This window comes from Dreissena polymorpha, chromosome 13 (genome assembly GCF_020536995.1).
Source record: "Dreissena polymorpha isolate Duluth1 chromosome 13, UMN_Dpol_1.0, whole genome shotgun sequence".
In the NCBI taxonomy this organism is placed as follows: domain Eukaryota; kingdom Metazoa; phylum Mollusca; class Bivalvia; order Myida; family Dreissenidae; genus Dreissena; species Dreissena polymorpha.
The window spans coordinates 65,789,841-65,806,407 of NC_068367.1; the positions used below are offsets into that span (position 1 = coordinate 65,789,841).

Below are 16,567 nucleotides of genomic sequence, written 5' to 3' on the forward strand. Positions count from 1 at the left end.
GTAATATGTATAGTCGATTATTATTTTATCAATACATGTAGTCTCAGGACCATTATTTCCTCTCTAGATTCAAATCAGATAAGTTTTAACACCCTACGGCAGGCAGTGCTTGTTCATTTTTTTTCATCTGTATCAAAAATATAATTAAAAACAGACATTTTCAGTAATGTGTCTTTCTTTTTTCAGACACCCATGGATGAAAGAAAACTGGCCAATCAAAAACACAGCCTGTTGCAACAGTGGTTACCATATTTACCCCAGTCAAACCTAAGAAGCTCAGAGATATATACTGTTTAAGATGTGCTAGACTCTAAACACCTCCTGGTATGTTCAGAACTTACTCTGACAGGTTTTATCTTTGAATTTTGTGACGGATGGAAAATAAATTAGCTTGTTCACATCAAATGGCAGATTGACATATCACAACAATTGAAGTGGAAAGCCAGTAAGTCATGTCAACAGCCACATTTCTTATGTGACCAGCCAAGTTGTATTCAAAGGAAAACACAAGTATATGTTTTTTGGGAATTATGATACTGTCAGTCATTTTATGTAGAAAGTTTTGGTGAAATATAGTATGTACATTATTATCATAAGCACACATATAACAAGTCTATCCAATGTCTTTGTCTGTATTATGAATCTTTCACTACAGACTTTGATCCTGATAATGATAACATTTTATTTTAAGATTGTCAAAGCTGTTTAAATGATGGTAGTAAATTGGATAAAATTGAAAAAATATTTAAGTATTTTCCTTTAATGAAACATGTTCATGTTTTCTGTTTTTATCAGTACCGTATTTTACCATGTATAGCGCGCTTCCATGTATAACGCGCATGCGATTTTTTAAAGCCAAAATGGAGAGAAAAAAAGAATTCAAGACCAAAAACCTGAAAATTTGGCCGAAAATGGCCGCCATTCTTATATTGCGCAATCATTTAATCTGAGTTTTTCGGGCGCTTAATTTTTTGTTTAAAAGTAGGGAGCATTTATACGATCAGGAGCATGGGTTGCATAGCACTATATTTTTGACAATTTTTAAGATTATTCTCTCAAGAACACCGTTATGTCCTTATTGCCGCGCACTGCGCATGTTTTTTCAAGACCCCTGCGCGTTAAATTCGAACCACTATTACCTATTCCTCACATTTGAACAGTGTAACATTTTCGTTACCTTCCGCTCACAACATCGTATGACATCTTCTGCAGACCCGCAACATCTCAATGTCCAATTTTACACAAATCGTCCGTGGATCCCATTTTATTTTTCATCGACTTAAATATTTTCCCTTTAAAAGATGCTCCCCAATAAATCCAGTTTGACCCGGTATTTCGCGCCTGCACTGCGTCTAGTTGATAAGTATTTATAGTAAGACAAAGAATACACCCGAACGCTCAATTCCATACAGTTGGCGTTATCGGCGTAAAGCCATTTGACAAATTTCATTTGTTTGTCTCTATTGAAAGAAAATAAAACGAGTCTATATCTCTATTGTTGGTTTGTAACCTACGTAGTATACTCGCACAGTAGCATATTTATGCAGAGATCGGAAAATCATTGATAAATGTATTCGTCGTTTCAATGCTTAGGGCCTAGTAATTTCGGCAAATCGGAACTCAACTTACGTAAAACACTTGCTCAATAAACCGTTAAACTCCACCTCCGTTAATTCTCTGCAAAAGGTTCGAAGGCGGAGCTTTGCATGTGCTATTATTTAATTGGACGATTGCCATTGAGGAACAAACACACGATTGGTTCGGCATGTTGATTGCTAGACAAAGGAAGCCAATTTTGTCGGCGAGAAACTTGTCGCTTTATTGCTTCAGACAGGAAGCGGCTTTCCTTTGATGACGTCAAACTGTCAATTCACATAGAGTGCACATTTTCGCAATAACATTAAACTTTGGATTAAATTATCAAAATAAAGCAAAAGCGAAGTTGAGAAATATTATTGAAATAATTAGCCTCAGTTCAAATAAGACGTTTTGCGTTGTAAATCAACGAGTTTTCATGACAACAAAAACTTTAACAAACAATACCGCGGCGCACGGGGATCGATATACCTCGATTTTTTTTAATGAACAATCAATGAAGAAGTGTGAAAAACACCAACAAAGACATTTTTTTCATCTTTTAATTTTTGTCAAAACTGTTACTACCCCGGTCATTCCTAACCTTTCCCGCTATTTGTTGTTTCGACAACGGCCCCTTCAGTCTATAACATTATAGGGTGTAGTTTCTTTGCAATAACAAAAATGGCGGCGATTGTGAAGATTTACGATTACGAAATGGATTTTTAGCAATTAAGCAACCAGGAAAGCGTTGTGTCAATGTATTACGCGCACTGAATTTTTATTTTGAAATTTGAAGGTAAAAAACTGCGCGCTATGCATGGTAAAACACGGTAATATAGATGTGCTCCTTAAAAAAATTCTTCAGAAAGACTGAGAGTTATGAAATATCGGTATTGTCTATATATCAATCTTTCTGAAACAATATAAGTCGATTGGCTCACCCGGGTCAGTATTCGATCAAGAATCTTGTTTAGTAGCATAATATTTCATCGGAATACATGTATAACTAAATTCTGGGAAAAATCCTTTAATCTACCTAACATTATTGATTCTGTATTTACTATCAGTACTTGGTTGATTTCAATGGCTGTGGTTTGTTAAATGATAAGAGTATGACTCTTGTGTGTTATTGGGAAAGCTTTTCATGTAAATGAGAATTAAACAAAGATGAAAGTATTTTATGAAAAATGGCATAAGTTATGATTGTTAGTTTGTGTTGTTATATCATAGACTTACATGCTGGTAAGTTTTAAAGTTTGTTTTTGGACATAATAGTTTATTATGCCATATATTAGTATATGCACATTTAGACAACTCTCTTAAATCAGTGAGTACACATGTAACTTAACCAAGATCTCTGATCACTGTATATTGGTATATTTTTGCCATGTATACATAAAGCAACTGCGAAACAATTGTATGTTCAGTGTAAACTGTTTATTTAGTGTTGCCATTTTTATGTCCCCCACTATAGTAGTGGGGGACATATTGTTTTTGCCCTGTCTGTTGGTCTGTTTGCGCCAACTTTAACATTTTGCCATAACTTTTGCTATATTGAAGATAGCAACTTCATATTTGGCATGCATGTGTATCTCATAAAGCTGCACATTTTGAGTGGTGAAAGGTCAAGGTCATCCTTCAAGGTCAGAGGTCAAATATATGTGGCCAAAATCGCTCATTTTATGAATACTTTTGCAATATTGAAGATAGCAACTTCATATTTGGCATGCTTGTGTATCTCATGGAGCTGCACATTTTGAGTGGTGAAAGGTCAAGGTCATCCTTCAAGGTCAGAGGTCAAATATATGTGGCCCAAATCGCTTATTTTATGAATACTTTTGCAATATTGAAGATAGCAACTTGATGTTTGGCATGCATGTGTATCTCATGGAGCTGCACATTTTGAGTGGTGAAAGATCAAGGTCATCATTCACAAGGTCAAGGTCATCCTTCAAGGTCAAACGTCATATAGGGGGACATTGTGTTTCACAAACACATCTTGTTATAAGATAAACTCACTGTTTACATTTATTTGTACAAACAATTGTTCTAAAACAACATTTCTTTTGTAAATGCTCATATACGTATTAAACTGTTTAAATAATGCAGCATGACATATTTTGAAGAGAAAAAGATAGTTAAGGCAATATAAACACCTTGTTATATGCAATGTTTTTCATCGAATGAATTTTAGCAACTATTTAAAATGTATTTTTTTACATAAACTAAAGAAAAACAAATACCTTGAATTTTGAAATCAGTCAATTAAAATTAAGGGAGAGTGATGTCATATGCTAACAATTGCCAAGAATTGCAATGGCCTTTATTGGCAATATTAGCGAGTACTATTATTTGCAAAAGATATCTATTTTGTTAGATAATAATTGTGTTTTACAACTCAGCATAACAAGTAAATGCATTTCTAAATTTCTAATTATTTCGCACTATAAACTCGGTTATAGGGGAATGTCTAAAAGGATTTTGTGGAATAAACACTTTAGAAAATATGTGTTTGTTTCAGGAAGTAATAGTTTAGGTAAAATGTGATACTTGTTGTTACATAAACACCAAGTGTAATAACAAAATGCATCAGTAATAACATTATTTGAAAAATTACATTTGCATGATCACACAATGTGTAAAGTTGTGTAAATGTGACGTTTATGAAATGTGTATATTTCAACAATAATATTATACTTGTATTTAAAGTACTTGATAAGTATTGACGTAGATCTATTGCTATTAGAGAATTGTGTCATTTAACTAGTTTTGTTACAGTTTGTGTAACGTTGACCAGTCCACATAGCTGTCAGTGGAGTGAATTCACTGGGGTTCAATTTCCGTAATTCTCCCAGTTTAAAACTTCAGCATACACGTATGTCTTAAATCCAGATTTCCCTACAATTGTGGTTGTTTATATTGAACTTTTTTTTAATGCATGTGACATGTTTGTTCTTTTTTTGAACGACTGAAAATGACTTAATATGTATACATTGTGTGTCATGTTTAGATATATCAAATTGATAAATAGAAAACAAAATACAAAATTTGCAATAATTTGTATGCATGCTTAGCCCCCAAAAATGTTATCATACAAGCTTATTGGTATTGGACTATGTTTGTACTTTAAGACGAAATGTTTCAATCATGTGTGATTTTTTTCATTTACGTTAAATAAACATTTTTTATAAGTAGATATAGGGTGTATAAACTCTATGTAGACTTCCCGGATACATTTCTTAATTGCTTTTGTAAATATCTTCAATATTTGACATTACTGTTAAGGGTATTTTTAGCTCGGCTGTTTTCGGAAAAAAAACGAGGTATTGTCATAGCCAGTTCGTTGTGTCGTCCGACGTCCCCGTCGTGCTAAAACCTTGACATTTTGCTCTAAAATCAAAGTGCTTCCACCTAAAACTTTGAAACTTCATATGTAGATGCACATTGATGAGTTCTACAAGCCACACCTATTTTGGGGTCACTAGGTCAAAGGTCAAGGTTACGGTGACCTCTTAAAAAAACAAATTCGTACAAGCTTTCATTCATTCAAAACTGCACCCGCAGCCGAGCGTGGCACCCATTATGGGGTGCTCTTGTTATAGTAAACATGTACATGTTTCTCTAAACTGTCAACGGGTGTCGGTTCAAGTTATTGTGATTTGTTAATTTTGTATTGCTAATTTAATGAAATATTGTGTATAGTCTTACATTGTTTTTGTTATTAGACAAAGCACATTCCATAACTCATGTTTATTATGCCCCCCTTCGAAGAAGAGGGGGTATATTGCTTTGCTCATGTCGGTCTGTCTGTCGGTCGGTCCGTCCACCAGGTGGTTGTCAGACAATAACTCAAGAACGCTTAGGCCTATGATCATGAAACTTCATAGGTACATTGGTCATGACTCACAGATGACCCCTATTGATTTTGAGGTCACTAAGTCAAAGGTCAAGGTCACTGTGACCCGAAATAGTACAATGGTTTCCGGATGATAATTGAAGAACGCTTATTCCTAGGATCATGAAACTTCATAGGTAGATTGATCATTACTAGCAGATGACCCCTATTGATTTTCAGGTCACTAGGTCAAAGGTCAAGGTCACGGTGACCCGAAATAGTAAATTGGTTTCCGGATGATAACTCAAGAACGCTTATGCCTAGGGTCATGAAACTTCATAGGTACATTGATCATGACTGGCAGATGACCCCTATTGATTTTCAGGTCACTAGGTCAAAGGTCAAGGTCACAGTGACCCGAAATAGTAAAATGGTTTCCTGATGATAACTCAGGAAAGCTTATGGCTAGGATCATGAAACTTCATAGGTACATTGATCATGACTCGCAGATGACCCCTATTGATTTTCAGGTTACTAGGTCAAAGGTCAAGGTCACAGTGACAAAAAACATATTTACAAAATGGCTGTCACTACAACTAAGAGCCCATATGGGGGGCATGCATGTTTTACAAACAGCCCTTGTCATGTTTATTTTCGTCCACTATTTCTATAACCAGTGTTTTGTCTGTAGAAGTTACAATATACTTAATATTGCAGTTGTGCAATGCAATATGCTTTACTTTCTAAATAAATCAACACCATTTATTGGTTGACATAATTTCATGTATGGGCACTTACCATGACTTTAGGGTGGAATATTCATCTGAAAATTTGGTAGAAAAAGCATTGTTGTGTACTACAGATTCGTTTTAATGTTGGACACTTTATAATGAGACCTTAACCGTTGGTAGCATTTCTTTTAATGGAGAGTAGCTGGTTAAATGATGGATGTAAACAACTGAACTTTTATTGCATCAAGTATTTTCTCAAATATCACATGACCTATATTTTTGGGCGTAGCTGCTTAACCACTCTGGATCAGCAGACGATTGATGGCTTGAATCTGTCTCGTGTGGTCTAATGGTCGCCCTTTTAAACTATTTTCAATATGGCTGCATATTTACAAAAGTCAGAGAAAATGTTTAAATCCATAGGATGCTTGGGGAAAAAAACAGTGGAAATATAGTACAGTATGTAGAACGTTTCCACAGTGTAAAAGTGTTATTTTCAACTGTGTTCAAAGCATTTGAACTGGTATTGGAATTGTTAGCGAAATTGGAATTTAGAAATATCATCAGCATCATTTTTGAAGAACGCAATATTCAAAACAATAAAAAAATGTTCATAGTTATGGTGCTTTTGAAATAGTTAACTGACCTTCAGGATTGGAAAGATTCTTACATACAGGTAAAATAAATAATTGAATCTGTGCAGAATGTTTATTTCAACAAATACGGGTAGTTATTAATTTTAGATAACTTGCACTGAAAGGCTGAAGCTTACTAAAATACTCAATCCTGTTTCCTGTTTCCTTGGTAGAACCAATACTTGTTCCGTGTATAGCAGGATCATGCTTATTAGGCCTTAAACCTGGGTCAATTTTGGCTCCAGGATTATGAGCCCCAAATCAACAATACTTGTGTAACCCAGCCAGACAAATCCCCGACCACCATGGGAATCGAACCTGGGACCTCCCGATTCCAAATCGGGCAGAAACTACTGTGTCGCTATAAAAGCTAGCTCATATAGCAAGGCAGTATAAGTTCTCCTTATACCGAACCCTTCTACATACACCTCCTCCAGGTGTGAAATTTTTCCATGAATTTCCTATTGCCATGACATCTGTGGGACGTCTGACACACATGGTGTTTTTTTAGCTCACCTGAGCACAACGTGCTCATGGTGAGCTTTTGTAATCCCTTTTTGTCCATCGTGAGTCGTGCGTCGTCGTGCGTCGTCCACATTTTGCCTTGTGAACACTCAAGAGGCCTCATTTATTGTCCGATCTTCATGAAACTTGGTCAGAACATTTGTCCCATTGATACCTCGACTGAGTTCGAACTGGGTCATGCTGGGTCAAAATAGGTCACTAGGTAAAAAAAAGAAAAAACACTGTAGAAGTCACATTTGATGCCCAATCTTCATGTAACTTTGTCAAAATGTTTGTCTAAATGATATGTTGGTCAAGTTCAAAAATGGTTCTGGTCCGTTGGAAAACATGGCCACCAGGGGGCGGGGCAGTATTCCTTATATGGCTATAGAGAAACCTTGTGAACACTCTTGAAGTCACAATTGTTGCCCAATCATCATGAAACTTGGTCAAAACATTGTTTTCATTATTATCTCATGACAGGTTCGAAAATGGTCCAGATCGGTGAAAAACATGACCGCCAGGGGGCGGGGCAGTTTTCCCTATATGTTTACAGTGAAAACATATGAACACTCTAGAAGTCACATTTTTGGTCCAATCTTCATGAAATTTGGTCAGAACATGTGTTTTCTGGATACGACGGTTGGGTTTAAAAAAGGTTGCTTAAAAAACATGGTCCCCAGAGGGCGGGGCATTTTTCCTGATATGGCTATATGTGGCTTTAGTAAAACTTAGTTAACACTCTAGAGGCCACATTTATTGTCCAATCTTCATGAAATTTGGTCAGAAGATTTGTCTCAATGATATCTTGGATGAGTTTGAAAATGGTTACATTTGCTTGCAAAACATGGCTTCCAAGGGGCGGGGCATTTTTCCTTATATGACTATATGTTTTTTGTTGGGCGCAAATGTAACCCAGCCAGAAAAATCCCCAACCAAAATGTGGTTTGAACAAGGGAATGCCCGGTTCCAAATCAGGCAGACATTCTACCACGCTGCCATAAAAGCTAGCTCATATAGCAAGGCAGCATAAGTTCTCCTTACACCAAACCCTGCTACTCTTACATGGTCCTATCTTTACTGGTGCATATTCTTTAAAGGTGATTTAGCGAACTCTAACTCAGTGCCAGAAGGGATCAAACAGGGACCATTTTATAGGTAGATTGACACCATATCCAATATGCCAGCAAAACCTTTTGTATAGGTAATCAATAAGTATAATAGTTGATGATTCTGTCCAAAAACTTTGTTTCTTATTTAGTAAAACAATGTGAAACTCTTTCTTGCTATTTTTCTCTGCATAAAACATGATATATCTACATGCGAATCCAAACAAAAACATCAGTTAAACTAACTGTCACTTAATTAACTTAATTACAGTAACTATGTTGCATTTTTATTTTTTCACCACTTAAAGGTCTAAAAAAATTATTAACATCACATTTCACATTGTTAAGGTAAATTATAGGCTTAAATTGTAATATGACACCACTCATGTAATATGGTTTAAAAACGTTATGGCAAGATGATTTAGGACTAATATGGTCTACTTGTGATAGGCATTATGCATTTTGTATTGCTGTACTTCAAAACTGTAGCTTCCTATACAGTTCAATACAATGTTCAAATGTTAAACTGCACTGTGCGAAGTCAAAATAAGATATCAATCTTGGAATAATCTGTTCAATAATGTATAATATGCTATTTTAATTTATAAGTGTAATAGACACTTGCATATAAAACCTATGCTACATCAAAATTTAATGTTTAAAAAAAATTATTAATAGTCAAAAAAATGAAACCGTGTCCATGCTTGCATGAACACAGTTTATAAATTCAGTCGAATGATAAAATATGCCATTACAAATACTATTAATTAAAAAGTCATGGAAAATAACTTGTTGTACTTCTTGTAATAATAGAATGGCTTTTACAATAATACATTCTGAATAGGAAATTAACAGTTTGGTCTGAGAAAATCAACAAAATGATGCCCATTCAAAGTTTGATCTATTAATTCAAATTTTCATAAATTATAGTTCACAAACACACAATTACTTCAAATCCTTTCACAAAAAAAACTGAAAAAAATGCACAATTTGTTTTTGTAATTGATTCTTTATTAATTTATACATTTATTCTTATAATCTTGTTGCATCTTCAATTGAAATGTACACAGGTAAATCTCTGTTTAAACACTATTAGTATAAATATTTAGGCTGACTCAGTAAAATAGTAATCCATGATTTATTAAGTACTTACAGACAAGCAATTAGCTTATGCAGATACATATATGTCTACGTCTCTAGCTAATGTGATGTAAATTTGGTTCCAATGGAAAAAACTCAAATCAAACCATAGATCTATCAGTAAACTTAATTTGATTGACCATTAATAAAAATATAATATATGAATATATACTTGTAAAACTAGTAATAAAAATATGTATGTTTCTACTGCATAATTTAGGATTTTTTATTTTAACCCTTTCCCACTCAGAAGCAAAGTAAAAATGGCTATGTGCAAACAGCATAAAACCAGAACAGCCTGCGAGTAACTGTTCAGGTTTTATGCTGTTTGCTGCAGTATGTATTTATTGGAAATAAAGCCTTTAAAACTTTAATCTAATAAGATCGGTCTTTAAATAAATTTATCTTTTTTAGGGACTACAAATGTGTTAAAGTACGTATCTAAGGGGTAAAGGATTAAGACACAGTATACTAAAAAGCTTTAACAGTATCAAATTGTAACAGTCAATATTGAAAATATCAACCGTTGTATTATTTTCTTTGTAAGCCAGTGTCATATTTGATATTCAATGTAATTTAAACTGGAAGTGTTATTTATATTAACTGATAACATTTCTTGGTCAGCCAGAATTGTCAAATCCAGTGTTCTTTTTACACTGTAGTTTCTCTCTGAATGGGTTTGTCCTGAGAATGAGCCACACAAAGTATAATTGGGGAGATGAGCAGAGGCGTAGCGAGGGAAGGGCAGTGGAGGGGGCAATTTGCCCCAGACGCCATCATGAGAGGGCGCCCGAAGAGGATTCATTGTATTTGTGTTTTACTTAGAATGTTTAGTGACATCCACCAGTCTTCCAGATAGAGCGAATGGAGACCAGACAATGAAGAACCGGTTCTGAGCTTACCGGTGGCCTCTTTCTGGAATACGACAGCGATTCACGCGTTCTGAGACAAAGCCAGAGAAAGACGCGCATTTTAGAGAGGTGCTTTTCTTAGTTTTCTAAAGCTATTGTGATACATTATCTGGGCCCACGCGTAAGAAGAACAGTTGTGAGTAAGGCTCACTTGAATGAAAAGCATTGTCGAATTGTATTGTTCATGCAAAGTTAGCAGATTCTAGCCACAAAACATACAGTTCTTTAGTATTTCTACCATCATAAATCATCGAGTGGAATACTGGTCCGAAGGTAAATAACTATTCAACCAGGCGTGACAAAGTGACGTATTGAAACGAAAATTAATGACCTTGACCTTGAATTTAGAGGATGACCTTTCACAGACGAGCAAGGGAATAGAGCGCGACACATTGTTTAGTCAAGGGTTATAATGCTTTTATACGGTGAAATGAACATTACGCAAATAAAGTGTTGTTTGTTTCCACTAGTTACCAACCAAACTAGTCCACCAAACTTAATTGTAGGTTCCGGTACTTGGTATTCCAGGTTAAACCGCTCTATTTTTTCAATATAGGTTTTCATATAAAGAAAAAATGTAACAAAATGATTTAAAACATCTCTGTCATTGAACAATTTCATTGCAGTCGGGACAAAATTCCTTTAAAATAACAAAACAAAAGCCGAACTTCTGACACAATTTGTTAAACGATCTTAGCCCGGGGGGGGGGGTGCGGGGCGGGTTTACTACCCAAATTTTAGGGTAGGGGTGTCTCACTGAGACTTCCGAAATGTGATCCATTTTTTATACAAGATTTTTGAAAAAGCAGACCCATTTGTTTACGATGGGAGGCGGAAAACTACAACGGGCGAGGCATGGTATGGTATTACGCAAGGGGGGGTTAGAGGGTTAGGTATAGGGTTTGGGTTAGTGTTAGGGGTCGGGTTAGGGTTTGGGTTAGCCTAAACCCAACCCTAACCCTAACCAGACCCCTAACCCTAACTCTTACCCTAACCCTTTTTTGGGGTTATCACCCCTGACCATGCCTCGCCCGTTGTAGTTTTCCGCCTCCCGTTTACGATACCTTTGAAAAAGCGGACCCATTTCAATACAAGAAAAGTGAAGTACTTGCTAACAGAACATCTAGGCCAAAGTTTCACTGAAAGGCAAATTCCAGTTTTTTTCCGAAAATGTTGGGAAGATGTCACAAAGATTGAGAACGCGATCCATGGGTTCAAACGTTGTTGACTGTTCCCGTTAAGTCCAATCCAGTACGTCAAAATTGTACAAACCGATAAAAACAGTCAAGTTTCTGCATCTTTCTCGCCACTGAAATTTACTTTGTTATACCCATTTATATACAAGAATGAAACTTATCATACCCATTTTGATACTGATACTTTCAAATCTATATGCATTTATATACAAGCAAATTTCTGATTTCAATACCCATATCTATACTTAGATGCTCAAAACCATACCCATATCTATAATTTTAGTCGAAAAACACACCCCATATTTTCCTACATACCCGTATATAGGAAGTTACCCCCCCCCCCCCCCCCCCCCCCCCCAGGGATCTTAGTATAAACGAACATTATATAAAAGTGTTGCCTTAGAGTGTATGCTAGCGGGAACCAGTAAAAACTACATTTGATCGATGTTGCAACGCTTCATAATTTTCAGGTTTTTAAATCGTCAAAAGATGCCTATACTGGATATTTTAGAGCATGGAAATGTTCTCTATTACTGTTTTCTCACAAATATCATAACTACAACGAAAATGTGCGAGTCTGAAACACTTGTTTTTTAATTTTTTCAATTTACCAGAACGTGAAAATGTTCATTTAAGAAAGTATGTTTTGTAAAAATAAGTAGATAGGTGGTTAAGGTTCAGTTGTGTCTATTGAACGTATTATATAAAGAAGAGATCGGCGATTTAATGCGGCCGTATTTTGTAAGAATGTGCTCAATCTTCACGTAAGGATTCCATGTGTGTGTTGTATGTGTGATATTATTGCCTCTATTTAAGCCTACGGGTTAAGTAGCTCACATATTGCCGTAATAAAGGGGCGATGTTTTCGCATTTACATTGAAAGATAACGTAATTTCTTTGATTTAGCAAATTGTTTTGGCAATGATATTGAATGCAAAGAACTGTTCAACCAGATTGAGGACTGAACAATGTAACTTACTACGAGAGGTAATATGCCTTACCATCGACACCTTTGAAACGTATTTCTTTCATTGAGTCGTATGGTAATGATGTCTTCCCAATTTGCGCATTGCTCTGCAAATTCTTTTAACCATTTCAGTATCAATAGCCAGTTGTGAGCGTTACTTTGGCAAACTTAAGCCAATTCTCTCATATCTCAGGGCATCGGTTGGACAGATCGCCTCTGTGATATTGCACTTAAACTAAGGAAACAGTTGAAGAATAGATTTTGATGCTATCATTGACAAATTTGAGGGCATGGGGCCGAAAAAACTCAATTAAGTATGATAAAAAATAATAATGGGCGCATTGGGTGGCTGATGAAAAAAAGACTTAATATCATCATTGTTGTCGTTGTAAAAGTATACATTTAGTTTTCTCCAAATTATCTTCATATCGTGTCGCTTGTGTTCGCCTTTTGTCCATCGTGCGTCGTCCGTTGTGCGTCGTAGACCTTTGCCTTGTTTGGTGATAGTGTTATTATGTTATCGACTATTGTGCTCTTATTTTTCAATGGCACCGCATGCTGTATTCCAATGATTCACAAGGAGATGGGTGGTGCGCACAATTTATAGATTGTACACGGGCGCCGAATACTGTCGCTACGCCTCTGGAGATGAGGTGTCAGTCTGTCATAATCTAGTATACCTGTAAAAAGTGAATTTGCATTTAATACTCCAGGGAAGGTAGTTATCAGCCATACATGTAGGGGGGTACACAATTAAAATTGTATGCATTTAGACTTATTTGGTACTGCATATGTATAGCGGTTTAAATAGTTAAGGAGCACGAAAGGACGAGAACATAGAATTATAGTCTGTATTGCATAGATAGTTTATCTTCTGAAATCGTTTCGCTTCCTTAAACTGAACAAATAATTAGTGTTTACATCGCAAAACGTAATGTATCCAGTTTCACTTTCGGTTTGGTTGGTTTGTAAACACCGTAAATTCATTTTCAAAAGTGGACAATATCGTTATAAAATAAAGTTAGAAATGTAAATCATATGGACAACACACATGAACATAGATAGTGCTCTTTATATCAAAGTAGAAAGTTTGGCTCTAGTTCAACGCGCGTCGTACACAGCCTTATAACAATAGACTGATAACCTTTTGTATAGTAAAGTAGTAATACAAGCCAAAATTTACAAAAGTAACAAAAGCTGTATAGCGACAATTATTGTTAACAGGCACATAGCTTTATATGCACTGTATAGAGACAACTATTGTAACCATACACGTAGCTCTATATGCACTGTATACATAGCGACAACTATTGCAACCACGTACGTAGCTCTATATGCTCTGTATAGTGACAACTATTGCAACCACGTACGTAGCTCTATATGCTCTGTATAGTGACAACTATTGCAACCACGTACGTAGCTCTATATGCTCTGTATAGTGACAACTATTGCAACCACGTACGTAGCTCTATATGCTCTGTATAGACCGTTCCATAATTTAGTAATTACCCAATTATCTCCCCTGAATACCCTCCGCGTCCGCCATTACACTACTGCCAAACAACCGGTAACATATATAAGAAAGCACCGATTATTCAAAGGGTGAATTTCTTTCTTTTTGTAAAACGTTTTTGTTTGTCATGCAAATTGTATGAAATAAAGTTTTTCTGCTAGAGGAGATGTTAAGCTAGTGTTATAACAGAAAAATGTTTGAAAAACGTGCATTTTTTAGGTATTTGTCTAGGAAAGTAAACACGTTGACACATTAAAAAAAAACATTCAATTAAACTAAATGCAATATTTATCATTTGATTATATGCATCAATCTTAAAATCGCGTAATCCTTTGCATTCCAGTGTTGAATTGCCCGTTTGTTCTGCATAGTCCGATTATCTCGTTTTGATCAGATATTATCCAGACTTAACTAACAACATGGCGTCATCCCGGGGTGTCATAAACCACACTGGGTGGCAGATGACAGTCTGGTCATTAAACACAATTGATGATGCCACCATGTCTTCTCTTTCTGGTAGTATTAAGCAGTCATTTGGTTTAATATTTTACCCCCGACATACTTAACAGTTGCGTTCATTAGATATGTTACATATTGTACAAATTAAAAGTTATGTCCAATATACAATATCAGAAATTGTACACCGTAAAGATACTAGCCCGTTTAATCCCTGGTTTAATTTATGAAAAAAAGTATTTGATAATTATAAAATTTACCTAAAAACATAACATTTAACGTATTTAGCGGGTATCGGTTAATTAAAACTACGTCATTTCATATGAAGATTTAATGTTATGGCAATGCACGAACGACATCATAAAAACAAGAAATTACATTTGACACGAACGGGGGTAAATAATGTTTAAAAAAATATATTAATATAGATATATGTGTGTTAAAATGTTAGATATTTGCCACTCATACTCACTAGTAACGAGTTTTCAATATACATGAATACACAGTTCAAATTGCATCATGTAAAGTTGTGTTTTTCAGTTGTATGTTAATATTCCTCAATAGCGTCATTCTCTGTACAAAACCCATCAAATTAAAATTACATGTAAATACTGTCATGCACTTCGCTTTTAATAGGGCTTTGTAGTACGTTTATTTTCAATGCACCCCTTACACTTTCTATTACTCACGTGTTTATCACACTAACGTACTCATGCCATTCATAATTATATTTTTTATAATTAGATGTATTACTATTGTAATTTATTGAAGCTTTTCTGCAAAAAATATTACGGCTTATGCATAGAGCTCTTTGTTGTGCCAAATTGTTGGCCTTTCAGTCTTCAGATAATCTTTAATTTGATGCTTATGCCGCGTTTTTAAAGTTGCAAATAAATGTATTAATAAATTCGTTTGGCGCTTAATAATATATTTTTGAAATATAATTTAGGTGTTTTTGTGTGTGGATTAATTGACTAAACATTTGGTGTCGTTATCCATATGTTTTGCGTTACTTCAAAGACCTATAAAATACATTTTTTAGTATTTTTTAGCTTTATAGCTGTTAAATGATTCACAGATGCAAATATAGATATATCACATAGATCACATTCTCTTCATCTTCCGAATAATCACATAAAATATCGTCAAGATCAATATCACTCTCTCATGATAAAAAGCTCGTTTTTTAACGTGACAAAATTCCATCTAAAAAAAAAAAATATAAATCCAAACCACAATTTTTTTTCTTTGATATCAGTTAGAACAAGAAAAATAATGGAAGGCGTATCAAAAATATCATACCGTACTTAATATAATATGTTATGATTTTGGAATGTAGATTTTTACCAAATGAGACCAATTACAAACAATTAGCGGTAATTAATTGCGCGAGAATCTTTAATAAGTATATATTAAAATATAAATTGCTTGATGTTGCGGCTATTAACATCAACACAACAATACATGCGTGAATTGTTTGTGAAACGTTAAAAGTTACAAGTCTAATCAAAGACATAGTATGAGCGACTGAACCGGCAAATTTTCGCCGATGATTACCACTTGATTACAGATATAAAAAAAGCAAATACACGAAAGCATTTTAAACATTTTATTTGTAAAAATCCATCTCAACTTCAAACAATCATTTAAACAACAAAAATGTGATAATCGCCTCACATTAATTCATTAAGTAATTTATTTATCCGACAACGGTTAAGCGGGTATTCTCTACGTCTTTGGCTTTTGGAATCGCAGACTCGCACCAGTTAGCAGCAGTGTAATGGCGGACAGTCACGTGACTGACAATATGGCGGCGGTCAATTTATCGATTATGGAACGGTCTATAGTGACAACTATTGCAACCACGTACGTAGCTCTATATGCTCTGTACCGGTATATCGACAATTATTTTAACCACGCACGTAGCGTTATATGCTCTGTATAGCGACAACTATTGTTACCAAACACGAAGCTTTATATGCTCTGTCTAGT

The 16,567-nt window shown here is 35.1% G+C and overlaps 1 long non-coding RNA gene across 7 annotated transcripts in view; it reads left to right on the plus strand.

Annotated features, from left to right (window-relative positions):
- Positions 1-16,567, plus strand: part of LOC127855286 (uncharacterized) — a 161,640-nt gene that overhangs the window by 11,031 nt on the left and 134,042 nt on the right. For 6 of the 7 annotated variants that reach the window (XR_008037443.1, XR_008037445.1, XR_008037441.1 and 3 more), the window contains one exon: positions 187-6,178. This is a non-coding gene — a long non-coding RNA (uncharacterized LOC127855286). Of the gene's footprint in view, positions 1-186; positions 6,179-16,567 lie in introns of those variants that run through there. The other variant, XR_008037447.1, reaches the window with a different exon arrangement.